The 17,634-nt window shown below is 38.6% G+C and overlaps 1 long non-coding RNA gene across 1 annotated transcript; it reads left to right on the forward strand.

Annotated features, from left to right (window-relative positions):
• The first annotated feature begins 9,945 nt into the window (after positions 1–9,945).
• Positions 9,946–17,172, forward strand: LOC137096629 (uncharacterized). Its single transcript, XR_010909560.1, has 2 exons — positions 9,946–10,264; positions 16,683–17,172. It is a non-coding gene; the product is annotated as an uncharacterized lncRNA (long non-coding RNA).
• The last annotated feature ends 462 nt before the right edge of the window (positions 17,173–17,634 follow it).

The raw sequence follows: 17,634 nt of genomic DNA on the forward strand, positions 1-17,634 counted from the left end.
TTAAATCCACTACCAATTTAAAAACGCAGAGATAATACTGAAAACAATAAGTGAGTCAGATAGATCTAATTCCCTAGCCGCAGAGGTTTCCTATTGGATGGAGGAAGGACGACTGACCCTTGGCAAGCCGAGGATGTATGGTGTCAGCTGATGGCTGACGGCTGGATACAGCTATTAACAGATATTGACAAAGATTAAGGCGCAGCTTCACAGTTAGGGGTCGCTTCACAAACGGGTATCAATAGACAGCTTCACAGACCAGAAACGCAGCTTCACAGATAGAGATCAAGCAGGCTGCTCCGAGCCTAATGGAGTAGCTCTACACAGTGTGTTCACAAAAAGCAGCTACACAATAGTTCTCCAGGGAGCAACAACATAGGCCAACATCACGAGTAGAGCCTAGAAAGGCAGGCTGATAGCAAGGTGCAGCTGGGAGACAGAAGTTCTTAAAGCCTCCTTTCCTGGCTTGCTTTCTCACCAGTGTGGGGGAGATGCAGCCAGGACGCCGACCCTCTCCTGTTCTTGCAGGCAGGCTAATAGCAAGGTGTAGCTGGGAGACAGAAGTTCTTAAAGCCTCCTTTCCTGGCTTGCTTTCTCACCAGTGTGGGGGAGATGCAGCCAGGACGCCGACCCTCTCCTGTTCTTGCAGGCAGGCTGATAGCAAGGTGTAGCTGGGGGACAGAAGTTCTTAAAGCCTCCTTTCCTGGCTTGCTTTCTCACCAGTGTGGGGGAGATGCAGCCAGGACGCCTACCCTCTCCTCAGAGGCCCCTATTTTTAGCCTCATGTTCTAAAATAACGAATCATGCTTTAAGTGGACACTATTTGCTGTTTACACAATAGGCCGAAAAATATATTGGACCAGCCATGATGGTACTATATCAGTTGAATGTCATTCTGATGAAGAAGAAAGGGGAAGCAACATGGCATGACTAAACATGCCCCTGAAATCCCATAGCTTCCTTTGGTCACCTCTCTAACAACCATATGTTCTTCATGGATGTCTTAAGGGAAAGCCCTTAAATATCCTCTCTGCTTAGAGTCCCACAGGAGCTTAAACCTTAAATTCACATGGTTTCCCAGACTCAGATAGATCTATGTGCATAGACTTCCCTAGCTCGGAAATATAAATGCAAATAATATTCAGAAGTACTGAAAAATGTGTACAAAATAGGTTTCTTGAGTGTCAGGAAACCATAATGAGGAGAAACCTAGACAGACAAGGATTTTAGCAGCTTGATACTTTTAAAATGCATGTGAAATTGCACAGAAGTGCCATTTTCCTGCCGAAAATAATATTTCAGTGAAGAATATGCTATTTTATTGTTTAAGAAGCTTATTTTCTGTGGAAAAATGTTTTCTGTGCAAAAAGAAAAACACGTGTACATTTTTTTCACAAAACTAGTTCTGTACTGAAAATAATCTTTAAGAATCTGCAGTTTTCAAAAGTTTTCTTGCAACAAGATAAAAAGACTTATTCATGACAATGGACTATATGAAGACTTATTTCCCTACTCAGGAATAGTTCAAAATTTTGAAGTTTTGGAGAGGAGAAAGAACTTTGGTAATAGAAGTGACCTACTTTTCTCTTTCTTAACCTGAAGTTCTGAAGAACTTTGCTCACAATTTGCAACATTTTAGCTAGTCCTAACAAAGATATAACCCTGCTGGGGTATTTTGATCTCTTCCCCATTATAGGAATCGAGGTATCTTTTGGTTGCTGATGTCAAGAGACACATGTTCATGCTCCCTGCACAAGTACATTTTGTAGGCGACTTCATGGCAGGAATTTTAAGATTATAACAATCCTTTTAAAAGTAAATGACAGATGTGACAAGCTTGCTACTTATGAGCTGCGCTAGCTTAGAGATTCTTGATGAGAAAATACTGTGGCATATTAAACTGAAAGTATCTCTTATTCTGTCACTCTAGCCTGGCTAAATTGCTCTTTTTATTGAATGCAGCTAATGAAGTTCTACCTTAGTTCAAATCACTGCTACACCTTTGTTTAATACACAGCTGCCCATTGGATATAGATTTAAAAATAATTCAAAATTCATTGTCCATTTTTGTTTTATTCAGTATTTCACCTTCTTTTCAAGAAGTCATGTTTTTCACATACATTAAATATGTAATGCTAAAAGTACATAGCAAGATGCAATTTAATATCTAAAAGTCTTTTTGTGTTGTTATTTGAATAAGGATTTTGTTATCAGTTACTCTAGCACATCATGTGTTCCAACTTTATATCTTGTCACACAAAAGAAATTCCGCTGAGACCTTGATCAAATTAATTTTTAGCCACAAGGAGTCTTCTTGAAGTAGTTTGTCATTTGAAAATGCTTAATGTTTTCTAGTTAAACATTTGGAAGGATACATAACAAAATATTAGCATTAAAGAGATGCCTCAAATGGTTTAATTATTTTAATTCCATGGTTAGAAAAAGCAAGATTATAAATTTAATAAATAAACAAATAAAATACTAACTGTGGACTTAATAGCTGGGACATCTAAAATGTATTCTACAAGCACTTCAAAGAAGCTTTGAGATGAGAGTCCTACAGGTAAACTAAAGAGAAATACGAGATCAGACAGCTGGTAAATCATGTCAAGGTAAAGTGTCGTTCCACTAAACCCAATGGATACAATCCTCACTAGTTGATAACTGTGACATAAACATAAATATGGAGGGAAAACATAGGACAGAATCAAAATGTATAAACATCAAATATACATAAAAAGCAAAAAGCTTAGTCAGTAAAATTCCAGCAAATACAAGGTGTAATTACCTGGTTAATCATAAAGCCAAGGTCCTAATGATCAGGATTCCCAAAGAATCTAAATTTTCCTGCACCCACATCTTTCCTGCATGACAGAAGGAAGTATATTAATTATTTGGAGACTATCAAGAAATGAGATCTGCTTAGCCTTAGATATTTTAGACAAGATAGGATTTTATAACAAAAACTTATACAGTATGAAGACTCAACAAATAGAGAAAATCAGAGTTTTGTTACCTGGAAAGCTCCACATGACCTGTCCCCCTGGGCTATGATACTTTAATGAAAATATGTGTGTCAAGTTGGGCCCCCTGGTGGCGCAGCGGGTTGAACCACTGAGCTGCTGAACTTGCTGACCAAAAGGTTGGCGGTTCAAATCCGGGGAACAGGGTGAGCATCTGCTATTAGCCCCAGCTTCTGCCAACCTAGCAGTTCAAAAATATGCATATGTGAGTACATCAATAGGTAACACTTCTGCAGGACATTAATAGTGCTTTATGCAGTCATGCTGGCCACATGACCTTGGAGGTTTCTACGGACAATGCCAGCTCTTTGGCTTAAAAATTGAGATGAGTATCACCACCTCCACAGAGTCAGACTCGACTAGACTTAATGTCCAGGAAATCCCTTACTTTACTAATGTTGCTTATCCTATTTTTTAAAAATCTGTGTTCAGTTTTATTTTATGTTATAAAATCTTTATATAAATAAAGAAAATGTCAAGATGTGGTCTCTGATAAAATGCATATCTATACTGAAGTAAACAATCACAACTTTCCAGAAATGATACTTGTATTGGAGGAAATCAAACATGCCAAGTTAACCGATCAACCTAAAGTGCAGCAAGGCTTGCTCTTAAGAAAATCTTGTGCTCAAGGAATCATAGAGCAAATATACATTGGATAATGGAGTACACCAAAGAATTTGAAAAGAAAATGAGTCTGTTCTTTATAAATTATAGCAAATCTTTTTATTGTAGAAATCATGAAAAACTATGGATCGCTATAAAGCCCTATACGGTTCCAGCCCAGCTTACTTATCCAAAGGTATCTCCCTCTACATTCCGGCTCGCAGTTTAAGATCATCCAGGGAGGCCTTCCTCTTGGTCCCACCAGCCTCACAAATGCATATGGTGGGGATGAGAGACAGGACCTTCTCAGTGATGGCCCCCCACCTATGGAACTCACTTCCCAGTGAGATTAGGTTGGCTTCATCCCTCCTGGCTTTCAAGAAGAAATTGAAATCATGGTTCTGGGACCAAGCTTTTGGACAGCAGGCATAACAGCATTTTAGATGCGGAATTGAACGGGAAGGGCAATATGGTTGACAATAATGCTTGTAATTGTTTTTAATTTAATGTACTATCTATTGTTTTAAATTGTTGTTATATTGTTGTATTTATTTGTTGTGGCATCCAATTGTTGCCAAGTGTAAGCCGTCCTGAGTCCCCGCCCGCCCGCCCAGGGGATTGAGAAGGATGGGGTAGAAATGCTGGAAATAAATAAATAAATAAATAATTTTCCAGAATATCTGATTACACTGAGGTGTAACCTATATTCAGGGCAATACCATCAGGACACTACACAGAAAAACTACATGTTTTCTAATTGGCAAGGAGGTCAGACAAGCATGACCTTTATCACCCTATTTGTTTAACTTGCATACAAAGAAACAAGACAAGAAATTTGAAGGAAGTAAAACCAGCAATTTAAGATATTCAGATAACACCACACAACTAGCAGACCATCTTCATGGGTATAATACTTCACCTTGTTGATGGGAAGCTTCCCACCAGAGTGGAAATCATCTATCAGACAGATGGCAAGCTATTTAACCTCAGCAGACTGAAAGTCAAAATTAAGGATACAACATCTGTTATAGAACTTCAATATGCTGATGACAACATAATATGTGCGCATTCAGAAGAAGACCTACAAGCCACTCTAAACACCTTTGCAGAAGCATACGAGACATTCAACCTGTCACTATAAATCGAGAAAACCAAAGTTCTCTTCGAGCAGTCACCAGCCAATCCCTCTCCAATGCCAGAAATACAGCTTAATGGTGTAACATTAGAAAATGTTGACCATTTCTGCTACCTTGGCAGCCACCTCTCCACAAAAGTCAACATTGACACTGAAATACAACACCACCTGAAGTCTGCGAGTGCAGCATTTTTCCAAATGAAGCAGAGAGTGAGGACCAGGACATCCGTAGGGATACCAAGGTGCTTGTTTATAAAGTTAGAGTCCTCCCAACCCTGTTTTTTGTTTGTTTGTTTGTTTGTTTTTGTCGTGTCAGGAGCGACTTGAGAAACTGCAGAAGCGACAGAAGCCCAACCCTTCTATACGCCTGCAAGATGTGGACTATCTACAGACATCACATGCAACTCCTAGAACAATTCCATCAGCGTTGCCTCCGAAAAATCCTGCAAATCTTTTGGGAAGACAAGTGGACAAATGTCAGCGTGGTGGAAGAATCAAAGACCACCAGCATCGAAGCAATGGTCCTCCACCATCAACTCCGCTGGACCGTCCATGTTGTCCAGATGCCCGACCACAGTCTCCCAAAGCAGTTGCTCTTCTCTGAACTCAAGACTGGAAAACGGAAAGTTGGAGGACAGGAAAAGAGATTTAAGGATAGGCTCAAAGCCAACCTTAAAAACTCTGGCATAGACACTGAGAACTCAGAAGCCCTGGCCCTTGAGCGCTCCAGCTGGAGGTCAGCTGTGACCAGCAGTGCTGTAGAATTTGAAGAGGCACGAATGGAGGGCGAAAGAGAGAAACGTGCCAAGAGGAAGGCATGTCAAGCCAACCCTGACCGGGACTGCCTTCCACCTGGAAACCAATGCCCTCACTTTGGGAGAAGATGCAGATCAAGAATAGGGCTCCACAGTCACCTACAGACCCATCACCAGTACACTGATCTTGGAAGACAATCCTACTCAAACAATGAGGGATCACCTAAGTAAGTAAAGCAGACCTGAAATGATTACTGAAGAAAGTTAAGGAGGAAAGTGCAAAAGTAGGTTTACAGGTGAATATTATGAAAACAAAAATAATAACCACAGATGACTTACATAACTTTAAAGTAGACAATGAAGGCTCTGAAGGTCTGTCATCATAATGCCATCATAATTCAAAGTCAGTATGACAGAAACAACAACACCAAATACCAAATACTTCCATGGAACTTATACAAATATTGATTTGCCAAGATTTTTTTTTTTGCTAAATAGATCTGATCATGTTGGACTACTGACTGCAATTAGTTCTTGGTCTTTACATATGAAATTATAAAGATTAAGATCAATCTGAAAAAAATGAGTCCATTCATCCACAAGTCAATGTGACTTCTTAACTCTCTTTTTTTTTAAAGAACAACTCCTTTCTCCAGGTAGAAGCACAAAAGGTAAGAGCTTAATCTGTTCCAATAGAACCTAAAATAAGTAGCGACCGCCTCAAACTGTCTCTGTCATGGTGCTGCTCCTGATCTTTTTGAATACCTGGGTGGGGAAATGGTGGCAATTGCATTAGTGCTTTTCCCTCAACTTAGTCATGTCATATCAAAAATTCATAATTGTGGCCCCAAAACCTATCAACTTATATATGAGGTCAATATATGCATGTGTATATACAGTAGTTGTGCCTGGGTAAACTCCTGTTAACATGATGTGGTGTTTCAGTTGTTGTTTCGCTCATTGACTGATGTGACCTCTAAGCCCTTCAAGTCAGCAAAGCATCAATCCAGATGGCAAAGCACTATCCAGTTGCCGGATATTCTGGACATCTGGTCAGTTGCCCAAGTGCTGAAATATTTTCATTAATCTACCCTTCTTTGTCAGGAATCTCCAAATCTTTCTGTCCCATACAACCAACTGAGAATTTGATTAGAACAATTATTCTTCATATACTCCAGTGACTTTAGTATATTTTTAAATGACAGAATCTACAGGGGGGATCTGAGGCCACTTGCTCTGGAAGTTTATATATGCTTTGCTGTAAGTGGCCTCATTTTGCAAAGTCATGGTAATATGTAATAAAAAGAAAGTGCCGAAGATTACAAAACAACCTAATCAAGTGCAATAATGAATATTTCAACAGGCCGACATTTCAAAGTTTTAATTAAAATTACTAGTGCTATTGGTATTGTAATGTCTTTGGGTAACATAGAGGCGAGTCATCACAGGCCTCCCAAATGGACTTCATTACACATGCAATTAATTATAGATATTGCTGCTGAAACTACCTTGGGATCTGTGGGATTTAAAGCAAGCACTGAAGCATTTAACTACAGAACGTAGCTCTGCTAGCACCACCAACAGATTAACTGTTGTTATATGTAACCCAGATACCATATTGCAGGGCTAGGTCACAAATCTTTTCTGCCAGTTCCAGACTTTGCTCTTCAACTTCAGTGACACGATGGCTTCTCTTACAGCCTCAACTGAAAGCTTGTTTTTGTAAAAAGAAAAAAAAACCTAAAGCAAAAGTTGTGATGGTGTGAAATCCCACCTAGTGATCAACTCTTTTTAGCAGCTGTCTGAGCTGGAAGGCAAAGGGAAGTTTTAATCAAAGTACACTGCTGCACTTTTCCTCTGCTCTGACTTTGACATGGCCTCCTTCTGCTACTCCTAGCCCATACCAGCAATCCCTTAGGACACACACAATAGTGTTCTAAAACAAGTTTTCTGTCTAAGATGATTTATTTTTCTTCACTCCTAAACTTAGGCAGAGAAGAAATACTATAGCTTCCTTCAGAAGAATGAAGAATATTTTAGAACTTGCCGCTCTCAAATAGCCCTTACTTGTACTTTGACATGGCTGTTAGCAGTAAGCCTCAATGCATATCTTAAAGGAAGGGTTGATGGGGATAAAAAAAAAAGAAGTGAAATCATTATTTAGAGACTTTCTTTTAATGCGTTTCTCCCTTACATGCAGGCACCTTGCTCCCAAGCTTACCAGTAAAGGAAGTTAAAACTTTTTTTGCATACATTTCTCAAGTGCAGGTATTCTAGGACCAAACTTACTTCAAAAGTTTAAAAAAGCAAGATTGCTATTCCTTTTCCCAGAAGAACTTGCGCTTCCTATACTTTGGTTATGCATACTGCTTTTTTTCTAATTGATTTCCAAATCTATTGTTTGGTCATTCCATCAACAAAAAAAATGGCTTTGCTCTTCCATATATAATACAGATAGGAAGAAGAGCTCCATGTTTACTCAGATGCAAGCTTAACTTTGTTTTACACAGCTGTCTCCCTGCTGGCTCGAGATTACAACACCTGTCATTCAATACTGCCTTGTATGTGGCTATTGTCTAACCTATAGTCTGCATTTAAAATTTACCATCTTTTTTCTATTCCAAGTAAATGTGGGTGAGGGAGGCAAGCTGGATCAGGGCCAGTCCAAGCTGGGCCAGAATCCTCCACTATGTTCAGATAAGGGGATTTGCAACCTTTTTCCTGCCCATGAAAAGTCATCAAAAAAGAAAGAAATCTCAACACATTATGTCTTCACTAAGCATAGATTATCCCTCTTAATTAAACTGGATCACCACCAATCTGTTTGAGGAAGGAATGGTTTTGTTTTAATTTTCATTTCCTAGTCTCCAAGTTGGCAGGCAAAAAGCAAATACAAATATGTATTGATATAAGTTTTAAATAATAAAAATAATAATAAAGAGTGACAAAAACTAGAAGGATATGATTATGCAAAATGCAGACCTTACATAAGTCTTTGCTTTGCATCTGTTCTTTCTAGTAGCCACACTTTGAAAGTACTATGATTTTTTATCATGTCAGAAGCGACTTGAGAAATTGCAAGTCACTTCGAGTGTGAGAAAATTGGCCATCTGCAGAGACATTGCCCAGAGGATGCCTGGATGTGTTACCATCCTGTGGGAGGCTTCTCTCATATCCCCACATGGGAAGCTGGTGCTGATAGACTAACCTCATCTCGCAGATTTAAACCACCGACCTTCAGGTCAGCAGTTCAGCCGGCACAAGAGTTTAACCCATTACGCCACCATAACTCTAATACCATGATGACTACATAAAACAACAAATTATGCATAAAATGTTGCCTTTTAACAGTGAACTGTATTCATTGTTTTTGAAAAGTTACTAATTGCCCTATAGGGGATGGGGGTAAGATACATTACCAGTTTCTTGCACTTTTTTATTGAGGTTTTTTTCAAAAACTTTTTTAAACTGCTAAAACCCCTCCATTCGCTGAAAAAATGTCTAACAAAAAGAGAGAGAGATGTCTAACAAAAAAAGAGAGAGAGAGATGCACACAAAAATGTGTGCTATGAAACAACCAGAAATGAAAACATGAGAGCTGTTTCTGTGGTGTAATGTTACAACAGTTTGATGTGACTTTAACTGCCATGGTTTTATACTACAAAGTCCTAAGCTTTGTAGCTTGGAAAGGTAATTTGAATGTTTCCAGTCCACTCTCCTGAACAGCAACATTAGAGCTCCTTGACAAATAATTATCATGAATACATACCAAGATTTCATAGAACAGCGTGTATAAACCTTAGATCCCCATCATACTTGGAACACACTGTCCCTTCTGTCCCTGCTCTGATAAGGAAGATCTGAAAGTTCCTTCTTTACATTTGCTAGAATGTAATGAGATGGCTTTATAGAAATATAAATAATGATAAAGCAAATGCAACTTAGGGAAAGGTGAGGAGTGAACAGTTGGGAATGTTGGATGGGACTACTGTGTACATCCTTGCCTCCACTCTGTCTGTCATGTGATTTAACTGTAGGATTTAGTGCAGTGGGACATCGGACATTTGCCCACCAGCATTATAGAATGGAGGCTATCATCTGATCTGTTCCGGCAGAATTCTGGGAAATGTAGTTTAGGGAAACCGAGGACCATTCTAGCTGAGAATTTCAAAGGCTCCACCCTGAACTACATTTCCCAGAATTCTGAAGGAGCAACTCTGAAAATTGCCTCCATTCTCTAACACTGGTGGGAAAACGTCCTTTATTCCACCAAACCGGCTAGATAACCCACTAGAGCTTTCTCATTCAGGAATATTAAAAAAGGCTAGTGACAGGAAATGTTCCCCTGGCCTTAGAATATAACATGCAAATGCTGCTGCTGCTCTGGTCATAGGAATCTATGTTACCCCGTGTGAGGAATATGATCCATTTAGATCAGTATAGGCTAGACCAGTGCTTTTGCATTAGGGAGGTTACAAATGTTCTTAAATTTTATTTCCCCAGATCCCTCACCACTGACCATTCGGGACACTGTGAAGTCCAACCAATTCTGCAATTCAGCTCATCTCTTGAGAATGACTATTCTCTCCAGATCTTTAAACAAGTTTCCTTCACAATCCAGCCAGGAATTGAAACAAAGGTCTTTTTCATGTAAAGGAATTGTGCCACTCCATCTGCCACTATTCAAGGGCTCTGCTGTTACACAAGACTATACTAATAGAGTATAGCTCCAAATGTGTCTTAAGGTAACATATTGTTTACAAAAACTCATAAATCAATGAATATGCTTATATTAATAAAACTACATATCCCTTCTTCCTTAAAAAGGTTTTCACAGGTCTTTTCTTCATATCCTTTAACAATCCGCACAATTCTTAAAGCTTGGGCAGTTTAGCAGAAGGGATGCAGACCTGATTAAAGAACATGTGCATTGTTATTCTAAAAAAAACTTGGCTATAATTCACCCTTGAATGGCTTTTCACAACACTAAAGGAAAAGGTAAAGAGGACAGTAAAGGCATTAGGAAAGTTGAATCTACAAGCCCTCCAATTTAATGCTGAACTGAACTTGCTTATTCAGTAAAGATGAAAAACCTGCATGTGATTCGGTGCCAAGGAAATAGCTTTCAAGAAATTGATATGAAATATCATAGAATGAACGTTGTCAGTGCGTTATTTAAAGTTTCTCTGACAAATAGCAATACAGAGTCAAGTCATTGCTCAATCACATTAACTCATGGGAGCTGTTGAGCTGAGAATTTAGAGAGCATTCGTTACTTACCTGGCATGATTTAAGGGATATTGTTTATGCTACACAAGCATTTGCAGTTCTGCCAGAGATATGAGTGAAACAAAACTCAGGTGAAACTTAGACAAGAAACACAAATGATAAACACTAGAGTACTTAGCAGGATCTTTATATTTATGTAAAGGATGGGATTCAATGGCTCTCAGAATATTTCTGCAAAAGTGAGATGGTGCTACAGTCATTTAAATCCCAGTTAAGGTCTTTTTAGCCACTGCTTTATTGTTGAGGAGCCATGGGGATTCACTTGACTAAAAAGCTCCAGTATTAAAGGTCAATCTCTCTGTTATCAGAAACATAGGAAATGGCACTTGCAAAACACTCCAGATGTTTCCATTAATGTTTTCTATTATTTTTCTAAGCCAAAAAAATCCTAGCATTTTAGAATTATCCTGTCTCATCATAAGTCAATAAAATTATTCTGGCAGTTCCTCTGTGACATAGTCTTCATAACTTCCTTCATTGGCAATTAATTCAGTACAATTCATTCGACACACAAATTAGTAGATATTGATGTAACAGAGTGATATACAGGCCAGTCAACAGCCTAGGTGTAGCTCATCATGTAAATAAACATCCTGCACAGGTTTCGCTGCTGACAACATACTACCTAACTGTCACAATTTGATAGAGACAATCCCTATTAATTCTGACTCATCCCACTTTTCCAGCTGTTTTTAGAACAGTTTCCAGTTTCTTCCTTCCTTCCACTGTCCTCCTTTATCCTCAGTTCACTTCAGTTCCCCTAAATTCAACCCAAAATGCAAAAGTGGTCTTAATATAATTAAATCAGCAAAGGAGAGAGAAGGGGAGAGGCAGAATCTAGTCTTCCCGGTAGACTCAGGCAAAAACAAACAAACAGCCTCTTCTAGCTTATGTGTTCTTTCTCACAAACTTTTTGTATACTGACCATGCTCTTAGTCACATCTGTCCCAATTTTCAGGTGTGAAATGTGGGGGGAAATGAGCAAGGACATCCCATTAGCTCAAAGAAAGGGTATACCCTCAGATGATATAAGGCAAGGTCTAAAGATCTTTCTACTAGGCACAGTTATTTTCCTATATGATACTGTGGTGCCAGAAGTTAGGTTTTGTTGAGAAAATAAAGTTAGTATGTAGCTTCTATGCTTCCTAAGTCAGAGTTTGGTGGAAGAGGACATTTGGACCACATGTCACCAAATCACCAAGATGGCAGCAGAAGATTCTGGGAGCTGCTGTCCACAAAGTATTTTTTCCAAGCTCTGTCTAAGACAGTGGTTCTCAACCTGTGGGTCCCCAGATGTTTTGGTCTTCAACTCCCAGAAATACTAACAACTGGTAAACTGGCTGGGATTTCTGGGAGTTGTAGGCCAAAACACCTAGGGACCCACAGGTTGAGAACCACTGGTCTAAGACACTGGTGGACAAAGGGTACATTTCTTGACAGCTACCTTTCTAACCACTGAAATATTTCCAAGTGTCTCAAAAATATGATTTAAAAAGTGGTTTCTTTAAACAAACATTTGGACCAGGTAGGGGGAGAGCCCAGCTCTAAATCACCACCAAACATGAGATGTCCCGCTCAATAACTCAGTTCAGCAAGGTTCATGTCTCATAGTTGTTTTGGCAGAAGTTACTTCTCCTGCCATATCTCAAGGTTTCTATCTTTTTTTAATTGAAGTTTGTGGTTATTCATAAGTAAACATTTCCATTGAAGTCAGGTTCTAACTAGGTTCTGAGAAGCAAAGAGGTTTATAGTGCATGGTATGTTATATTCCTTTATAGTGCATGGTATATTTATAGTGCATGGTATGTTCATTATAATTCTGATCAGAGTCCAACACTGTGAACCACCCCGAGTTCCCTTCGCAAATAAATAATACTGCAAATACATACATACATACATAAATTATGTTATGAGAGAGAAGCCTGCCAATTCAATTCTCCATCAGTGCATAACCTCACTGAAAGATTTAAGCAAGCCACTTTCCTTCACCTGTAACACAACAACACTGATTAGCCTTATAGGATTATTTTACAGATTACTAACACCATGTACCCTCTGGGAAAGCAACATAGAAGACATAAGATACATAAGAACTGGGGTAGTTTTGTGACCCTTGGAGGATAATAAAGAGATGTTTTTCAAAGCAAGGCAAACCATCATTCATTCACAGCTAAAAATAATTTCCCTCCTTCCAAAAAAACCCCCTGCTGTAATAGCAAAGATTTGCTAGAAAATATTTGGTAGAGAAGTACTTTTCTCATTATTCAAAATGTGCTTTTATGTCTACATTGACAGGAGTAGTTGTTATAATTTTATGTGACTTGTTTTATACTTTTGTACTGTTTTTACCTGTTGTATGTTATATGTGCACCCTGAGTCCTTTCAGGGAGATGGTGATGGAATATAAAGTTTAGTAGTAGTAGTAGTAGTAGTAGTAGTAGTAGTAGAAATTTTGAACTGGATTTTTTTAAAAAAAATTAAAAAATTGAGATGACTGTGGACTGTAGCAAAATTACCAAACAGACCCAATGATGTTGCCTTTACCTGGTATTTGTTATGGACATGAGAAAGTGCTATACAAATTTAATGTATTATCATTATGCATTACCTTCTGATGTAATACTTAACCTGCCTTGTGTCATCCAGTTTGCTGAGGGTGGTGTGGCTTGCTCTCCCATTCTTTCCTCCACCATTTCAGTAAGGTGATCAAGACTCAGAGAAAAGACTCACACAAGGTGGCCCAATAAGTTTCCTGGTCAATAAGGGGGACTTTAGATTTTGTTATAATCCCACTCTAATCAATATCCCTGTTCCCCCAGCTCTGCGTTTTCATCTGGCATTTCATTCTCATATCAATTTAATAAGAAGAGGGTTTATTGCTATTGTGTTTTCACTTAAATATTGGCACACATCCCCACAGAAACACACCATGCAACCATAAGAGTAGAAGCAACACATCTTTATAATTGTCTCTCACCTTGGAGCGCTATTTGTATAAGCGCTCCACTTAAAACACAGGTGGGTAACTAGGGCTTGCCTGTAGCTGGACTGCAATTTCCTGCAATCCTTCCTGACATAGCTAATGATGAAGGATCAAGGGAGCTGTAATCCAAAAATATCCAAAGTGTCTAGCCTCAGCTGAAAAATATAGAATTCTGAAAGAGTTAGGGTACATGAGAGCATATGGATCTCATCACAAAGTCACAAAGATTCACCATTTATCATGGTGAATCCATGGGCTCTCGGCGGGGTGTGTGGAGAAGCTGTCACTCACAACCTGCATCATGCAACTTGCCTTTTCCCCCATCCTATGGTGGGAAGTGTCACCGCTCAGTTTCCCCTCATTGTTGGTAAGATAACATCGGATGGATCTCGTGTTGCCACAGTGGTGGCATACACTGCTTGCTCTCCCTTTTCTGGATAGAGCCTGGCCAGAAGTACATGTGTGTCATGTAATGGGCTCCATCCTGAAAGGGAGAACAAGTGACGTAGGATGGGCCAAATATCCTATCTGAATTCATAAGTCTCACTGAGATTGTAGAACCACATCACTGCATATACTGCAAATAAGGACTTGAATTCTTAATTGTCCTTCTCCATACAAAAACAAACTTTTGTAACTAGATATCAGGCAGACAGAGGCTTTGTCTGGCTTTCTCCCTGGCATATTAATATTCTAAATACCAGGATATTTGTTGTTTTCTTGTTGGTGTTGCTGTTCATTTTTTAATAATGGAATTGTATTCCTGCCTACACTCTGAAATGGGAGAACCAAGATGCAAATCTACCATCTTAGTGAGAACTAGACCCAAATCAATCTATTTTGTTGGCAAATGTCCCCCACGTTCGTGTGTTTAAATATGCCAACATTGTTTGATTGTGTCACAAAACATGAAGGGATGCCAAACATTTTACCTTCTGCCAGTATTTATTGCTGCAACCTGCTGCTGCTGAGCTAAAAATTCTGGCAAGTTTGAAAAAGACAAATTTCCCAAACAGCATCTCACAAACATAGAGCACAGACTCAACCCATTTCTGCCAGGACTAGCTGACAGTCTAATCCCATTACTTTCAAAGGAGCTGAATTTGTGACAGTCACTCAATAACAGTAAAAAATAGAATTGGGGAGCAGAAAACAAGTAATAAAACATAGCACATTTTTACAGTGGATATGGAGTGCACTCTAAAGTGTAAGTGAATATATACTGCAGTATGCGAATAATCCAAACAACATAAAATGATAGGGTAATAATAAAATGATAGGGTAATGGACTGAGCTTGTCAGTATTAAGTCCTCCCTAATTTAACACTATGGAGAAAGTGGTATTGATCAAGGTCTGAATTTACATTATCCAGTCATTGTGATGGTATTTAAAATGGTATTCCCATTTCATTCAGACTTTCTGTGCATAAACAGTTGCTTGGGAAGAGATTACTGCCTGGGGCTCCTGTCATCTAGAGACTCACATAACCATCCATGCCAAAAGCCATTCTAAATGTGGAGGTTCTGCCTTCAGTGACGCCATTTTTAGCTGCATCCCTGCAGCCACTTTAATGCGTTCTTTCACTCTGAGAAGCAGCTGCAGATTTTTTTAAAAGTTCTGGTTTTATTTGTTCAAGCGTGAGGAAATGAAGGCCAAAATAGAATCCATGAGATGTTGAAGGGAAGCATGAGATATTTTTATCATGGTTGCAGAACTTGCTAAAACAAGGTTTGTTCAACTTTACTAGAATGACCAGACATGCTGTTCTAGTCCTTATCCCACCATGCAGTAGTTTAATCATTGCAGCTGTGTTCCTGAGGCCAGGAATGTGAATAAGGCAATTAATAGAAATGCTAATTACATCAAAAAAAGATTATGAGAAGTTAATGTCCAGAAATGTATAGCTACATAGTACCATAGCATGGAAAGTTACTCTTGAGAAGAATATATAGAATAACATAAGTTATCTGTGATGGAGTGAAGCTTAGCACACCAGAGGATCTTTTTGAAAGTGCATAGTTTGAAAAGGCTTTGGAATTTTATTAGATTAATTCTTCCTAAAAGTAATACTTATAGCTGAAGATAATTAACAATGAGCAAATCTGTCAAGATCAGCCCATCAACTATTTGATTTTTTGCATGCCACTCTCATTCTATCCAAGAGCTGAGCAAAGTTTCTTTCTTCACAGAAAAAACACAATATGCTTCTGTACATTTTCCAGATATTCACTCTTGTGTAAACAGGTGTCTATCAACTAACTTATATTTGTGTACACAATAGAACTGTAGAGTATTCCAGCTGCAAACTTGTGTTAACTTCCATATTCAGATTGAGGAAGTGCAAAGCGAGCTAATCTTTTTGTTAAAATTCTGTGTCATCATGAAACATTTAGTATGCCATTCTAGGTTGACCTATCTGGATATAGGCCTTGCTGAACTCTAGAAAAGAAAGTAAAAATTACATGATCTTATCATATTTGCTTTTCAAACCAGGTCTCATGATATTTACAGATGCCTTGTTAATACAATAGGCCCTCCACTTTCACTAGCACTAAGGGTGCAGGACCACCACAAAAGTAGAAAAACTGCAGCAGAAAATACTATTTTTTAAGCAGAAAGAACACCTCTTAAGGATTCTCAAGGTCTTCTAGGGTGGTTCTATGATTGCTTACTACTGGAGATTCCTAGATAAGTGGTCTCTCTAGGAATCTCTAGGTCCTGCAGGATGGCTCTATAGCCAACTTTCAATGGAAGTTATTCATAAAGTCAGCCTAGAGGACATAGAGATTCCTAGAGAGAACATATTAATAAATATGTGAATAATTAAATCTACAAAAGTTAAACCTGAAAATGTGGAGAGCTGATGGTACTTTATTTTTCTTTTCAATAGTGGCACACAACTTCTCCTAGGCCCCGGCTGATCTGGATATTCAATTTCCCACGTAAAGATGTGTACTATTTTTCCATAAGGTGATGTTGAGTTCTGCCTGAACTTTCCCATGGTCCCCGTAATCAATTTTCACTGCTTCTCCCAGCACAGCAACCAAAGCCTACAAAGGAAAGAGTATAAGCATATGAAGATGACAGCTATTATCCTGCATTCATCAAATTCTTTTTCAAATTGTGTTAATTCTCATTGGAAATAAAATGCTAATATTTTGTTATTAATTTATTGTACAAGCAAAACACAAGGACTTCTCACCCAAGAAGAACACAGAGGTATACTGGAGGATGTAGAAAATGTTTAGACATGACATATTTTGTCAGATGTGAATAAATGAAAATGTAGATACCAGTCCCTTGGATACAGGGATTATACTGTATATGAAAGATATTTTTGTGGTCCCAGCAGTGGCATAATAAAAGCAGATTTTTTTTAATTAGCAGAGATGATGATATTAGCAACCCACTTCCCTTGTCTCTTTTGTTCCCTCTGAGTTTAGCAGTAACCTGACAGTACCTGGCAAAAGAATGATGTTCCCCACCACTGATGCATCTTTATGAGCTATCCTTGTGGATGACTTGATAAAAGACTTATTCAGGTGGAGATTTTAAAATGCTAGAAAAATCATTTTAGGTCAACACAAGGTTGAACATCATTAAACAATCGGATTAGTTCCGTGGTCATTATATGACACATAGAGGTGATCCTATGTAATGTGGACCAAGTTCACTTAAATTAGCCTTGACATACATTACCTGAAGTTGCTGGATAATCCAGAGCTTTCGGGGCCAGCACTATAGTAGACTAGCATGAAAGGAGCTCCTGCTAAGGAAATACACTTCAATACTCACATTTACTCCTCTGAGATCCAGAGCATTATTTATTTCACTTGGGGGCG

Source organism: Anolis sagrei, chromosome 3 (genome assembly GCF_037176765.1).
Source record: "Anolis sagrei isolate rAnoSag1 chromosome 3, rAnoSag1.mat, whole genome shotgun sequence".
Classification (NCBI taxonomy): Eukaryota; Metazoa; Chordata; class Lepidosauria; order Squamata; family Dactyloidae; genus Anolis; species Anolis sagrei.